General features: G+C 46.8%; 1 pseudogene; it reads left to right on the top strand.

Annotated features, from left to right (window-relative positions):
* The first annotated feature begins 3,153 nt into the window (after nt 1-3,153).
* Nucleotides 3,154-5,328, top strand: LOC115852755 (2-iminobutanoate/2-iminopropanoate deaminase pseudogene; annotated as a pseudogene).
* Nucleotides 5,329-5,581: the final 253 nt, after the last annotated feature.

Genomic DNA, 5,581 nt, shown 5'->3' with positions numbered 1-5,581 from the left:
AAAGCGTATAATTCAGTGCCATTTAGTGCATTTTCAGTGTTGTACAACCATCACCCCTATTAATTCCAAACCATTTTCATCACTTCCAAAGGAGACCCTGTGCCCATTAAGTAATCATTCCCTATTTCCTCCTTCCCCCAATCCCCGGCAACTACTAATCTGCTCTCTGTCTCTATAGATTTAACTATTCCGGATATTTCATATCAATGGAATCATAATATGTAGTCTTTTGCAACTGGCTTCTTTCATTTAATATAATGTTTTTGAGGTTTATCCACCTTGTAGCGTGTATTAGTCCTCCATCCCTTTTTATGCCTGAATAATATCCCATTGTATGGGTATCCCACATTTTACACATCTGTTCATCTACTGATGGACATGTGAGTTATCTGCACCTTTTGACGACTGTGAATAGTGGTGCTGTGAGCATTCATGTACCAGTACTTGTCTGAATACCTGTTTTCGATTCTGTTGGGTATACACTCTATGGGATTTCCATTCTGTCAAGCTGGGGGAATAACCCCTGCCTGCCGTCCTCACTGGCTGGCACGAGGACTGGGTGTGAAAGCGGAGGAAAATAGTCATAGCAGCACTAACAACTGTTTCACATCAGCAGCCTGTTAGATATCTTTGTGCGCATGTCTGGCATCTAGATCTTAATACATACAAATTGAACTCTGGATCTCCTCCCCAAACCCGGTTCACTTGCAGCCTTGACCATCTCAGTTGGTGGCACCTGATTCCTTCTGCTAGTTCAGGCTCAGCACCGCTGTCATCCGGGTCTCCTCCCTTTCTTACACTCCAGATCCAAACCCTCAGGAAACCAAGCTGGCCCCACTTTCAAGATACAGAATCCGACGACTTCTCACCGCCACCACTGCCACCACTGCCCCGCCGGGACCTCTGCCCCTGTTCTCCCAAACTCACACCTCACCCCGTTCAGTCTATGTTCAACCTGGCTGCCCAGGTTATCCTTTTAAAATGTAAGTCAGATCACGTTGTTCTTCTGCTCAAAACCCTGCAGTGGCCCCTTTCCAACTGGAGTAAAAGCCAAGTTCACCATGGCCCGCACTACCCCGTGGGATCTGGCCGCCTGACCTCTGACGTCATCTCCCAGCTCACTGCCTCCACGCCACTCCGCCCCCAGCCAAACCAGGCACGGTTCACCTGGGGAGCTTTGCTCGGGCATGTGCCTTCTGTGCAAATACTCTTCCTGGAGATACTGGCACATCTGTCTCCCTCACCTAAATTCTTCACTCAAACGCCACCTTCTCAATGAGGCCCACTCTGTCACCCTATTTAAAATGACAATCCAGCCCCACCCCTTGCACTCCTCATTCCCCATACTTTTCTGCTTTTTTTCCCCCTTGGCTTTTATCATTTTCAAACATGTAGCTTCATTTACTCATTTGCTGCTGTTGTTGTTGTTGTTTTGTTTTACAAAAATCAATTGTATTTTTAAAAACAATTTTTCACTGGCGTATAATTGCTTTACAATGTTGTGTTAGTTTCTACTGTACAATGAAGTGAATCAGCTATATGTGTACCTATATCCCCTCCCTATTGGACTCCCCCATCCCACCCATCTAGGTCAACACAAAGCACCGAGCTGAGCTTCCTGTGCTTCATAACATGTTCCCACTAGCTAGCTATTTTACGCTTGGTAGTGTATATGTTTCAACCCTAATCTCCCAATTCGTCCCACCCTCCCCTTCCCACCCTGTGTCCACGTGTCTGTTCTCTATGTCTGTGTCTTTATTCCTGTCCTGGATACAGGTTTATCTGTACTATTTTTATAGATTCCACATATATGCATTAATACGTGATACTTGTTTTTCTCTTTCTGGCTTACTTCACTCTGTATTATTGTCTCTCTCTCCTCTGCCTGAATGCAAACCCCGTGAGGAGAAGAGTCTTGTGTTTTGTTCAGTGAACTCCAAGTCCCTAGAAAGCACCCGGCACACAGTAGGTGCTTGATGCACATTTCTCGAATTAGTGAACAATACTAACAACAATAGTAACTGTTTATTAAGCCTATTATGTGCCACATACCCTACAAAGATGCCACTCAAATCTCATAAAGAAGGTAAAATGGTTTTGCTTCCGTTTTACAGGAACCTGGGGCTCAAAACTTTTTAGACAACAGCTCTCCCAAGTCACACAGTTATACCTGGCAGAGAATGGATTGGAACCCAGGCCTGTCTGCTTGGCTTTGGAATTCTTGCTCTTTTCTACTTTACCCTGTGGTCACTGCAGCTGTACTTAACATGGTTCACTCATTCATTCATTCAGCAAATATTTCCCAAGCCTCCGGCACCCCTCCCCGCTGAAAGTCCAGGCCCTGTACAGCCGACTGGGGACCCTCACAGAGGTGGGTCTGGATCCTGCCGCGAGGAGCTCAGGTCCTAAGGTCTGGGCAACGTGTCCCCCCGGGTTTGTAAACTGATCAAGGGGGCTCCCTCTCCCCAGCAACTCATTAGCTCTACTAAAGGGGAGACCATCTGAAGTGATGTCCCTCGTTTACAGCAGAAACAAAACAGCTTCCCACGCTATAGCCCTGGCCCCCAGGCTGAGCGAGGCGGAAGGAGCACACCTCACAGCATCCCACACCTGGCCAGGTAGATAAACAAGCCCCAAGGAGGGAGGCCGGGGTGCGGGCCCAGGGCCAAGGGGTGGGAAGATTGGGAGGAAGTGTGGGCGAGGGGGAGTGCTGGCTCTGGAGCAATCACGATTACCACACGGGAGATGCCAGCCCCAGACACCCGCCCGGGGCCTCCTGCCCCCTTTCTCAACCCCAGGGACTCACGGAGCGGAGCACAGTGGCTGGACGAAGGGGCCCTTCCTCCTGCCCAGAACCAGCACCCCTCCCTCCCCCTTCATCCTTCCTCCTGCGCCTCCCAAGGAAAGGGGGGAACAGTTCGGCCAACTAATCCTCAACTTCTCGGCGCTCCATTTTGTAAAGCGTCCCTGAGGAGTTGGTATTGGGGTTTGGAGTTTGATTGAACACACGCCCTCCTGGTCCTGCACGCCGATGGCTTTTCTTTCCTGTTTAGTCAACACACATTTATGAGAACTTCCTCTGGGCGGGACCTTCTGCCAGGCGCTGGGGGCCTGAGGAGCCCGAGGTCTGCCGGGGAAGCTAGAAAGGCGACTGCAAACCACATTGCAGCCACGGGTGGGGGAGGGGGCGGTCTGGGCCCCGGAGGAGTCCCTGCTGCAGCCTGGAAGGCAGGGACGCTGCGCAGAGAAACATGCGAAGGACAGTAAAGTAGTGATAATTCAATGAGGCCCCGGGCGCTGAAGTGGAGCTAGGAAATATATTAATTTAAGTGCCTACTATGCAAGGGGCAGTCCTTCAGAGGCCTGGAGGCCACTGGGATGGATCCTGGCAGTTGTTCCCTGCCTAGAATCAAGTCCAGGTCTCCCTTGGAAGGGAGGCCTGGGCAGCAGAGTGAATATTCTGTCCTTGAAACTGTACAGCTGGGAGGTAGAAAGGGCACTCCCATTGTAGAGAGGGGCAAACTGAGTCACAGGGTGCGTTTGCTCACTCCCTTAGATCGCAGGCTCCCTTGGAGGTGGGAAATCAGGCTTAGCTCTGCATCTGCAGCACCCAGGGTGTAAAAGACTTAAAAAGTATCCACTGGTCGGTTATTTACTGGTATGGCAATATATGATAGAAACAGGTTGCTAAAGGATTATACATTGTATAATCCAAATTTAGTAAAATACACAGGCACATACACATATTTTTTTTAAATACTGACACTGGTAGACTACAAAATGTTAATAGCTGTTATCTCTAAGTTGTAGATTGCAGGTGTTTTTACTTTTATTTTTTTAAATTTTCTTTTAGTTAGTTCTGGCTGCCTTGGGTCTTCGTTGCTGCGCACAGGCTTTCTCTAGTTGCGGCGAGCGAGGGCTACTCTTTGTTGTGGTGCGAGGGCTTCTCATTGCGGTGGCTTCTCTTGTTGGGGAGCACGGGCACTCGGGGGCTTCAGTAGTTGTGGTGTATGGGCTTAGTTGCTCCGCGGCATGTGGGCTCTTCCGGGACCATTGCTCGAACCCGTGTCCCCTGCATTGGCAGGCGGATTCTTAACCACTGCGCCACCAGGGAAGCCCTCTCAGCTTCTTTTTAGTAACCTTTCTCCCTTCAGCATGAAGTCTCATTTTCCCTAATTCCTGAGTACTGAATTCTCGTGGTCTGGGGAGGAGACCCCAAAGCCTGTATCCTTCCCTTTGCTTGCTGACTCCCACGCTTGTCCCTCAGGTCCGTTTTCCTGCTTTGCGTTTATCATAATTAACAATCACATGCGACCCGTGAGACATGAGTAGAAGCAGCATACGTGGTAGCTGTCTTCGAGGGGCGGCAAGGAAAAAGGATTAGCCATGTCGTCTTTGATCAGAAAGGTGATCAGCACCGCGAAAGCCCCAGCGGCCATTGGTCCCTACAGTCAGGCTGTGTTAGTCGACAGGACCATTTACATTTCAGGACAGCTAGGCATGGATCCTGCAAGTGGAGAGCTTGTGCCAGGAGGGGTGGCAGAAGAGGCTAAACAAGCTCTTACAAACGTGGGTGAAATTCTGAAAGCAGCAGGCTGTGACTTGATGAATGCGGTAAAAACAACTGTTTTGTTGGCTGACATAAACGACTTCAATACTGTCAATGACATCTACAAGCAATATTTCCAGAGTAGCTTTCCTGCAAGAGCTGCTTACCAGGTTGCTGCTTTGCCCAAAGGAGGCCGTGTTGAGATTGAAGCAGTAGCTGTCCAAGGACCTCTAGTGACAGCATCGCTCTAAGTGGGCCCAGTGTTATTCAGTCTGGAATTTTAATAATGTTTTAAAATTAACATCTTAATTTTTACAGTATTTGTTGGAAAGTGTACAGTTGACTGAAATATCTGAAGTTATTATGGAAATACCATATAATAAGGGGAATTGAACATGAGTTGAAGATTAATGATGAATCTAGTTACTGATGTTATAAATTACACTTCTATAACACTCATATTACTGGATGTGGGAAAAGAGACACACATTACATAGTTACTCAGAAAAACAAAAGTAAAGGGAAATAGCATGTAGGAAAGATGAGTTACTATTCCTGAGAAATAATAAAGAGCACACCTAATTCAATTAGACTCTATTAATTTAATGATGTGAACTATTTAGTTCTCATGTCAGATACATGATTCTGCTTTTACTTGAGTAAAATTAAAGCATTTAAGTTTGAACGGTAGAGGTAAAGGAGAAGAAACTGGACCAAATTTTATATAGATAATATTTTTCTAATGGAACTAAAATAGCATGCAGATTAAAAAAAAAACAATTACATGTTTGTGTGAGTGTTTACTTGCTTATAATGTCTGGGTCACCAACCACTGTTATGATTGTGGAGTACACACTTCCAACGGTTTCCAAAATAATTTTAAGAACAGTAAGAATGCCTAACATCTATTGAGTGATTACCAAGTTACAGGCGTTGTTCCTGTCATAGGAGCATAACCTCATTAAATCCTCACAACTAACTTGTGAGGTCCCACTATTTTATATCCTCATTTTACAGTTGGAAAAAAAATGA

The sequence above is a fragment of the Globicephala melas genome, chromosome 10, assembly GCF_963455315.2.
Source record: "Globicephala melas chromosome 10, mGloMel1.2, whole genome shotgun sequence".
NCBI lineage: Eukaryota > Metazoa > Chordata > Mammalia > Artiodactyla > Delphinidae > Globicephala > Globicephala melas.
Note: the sequence above shows the minus strand (reverse complement) of the source record. Positions and strands in the feature narration are given on the sequence as shown.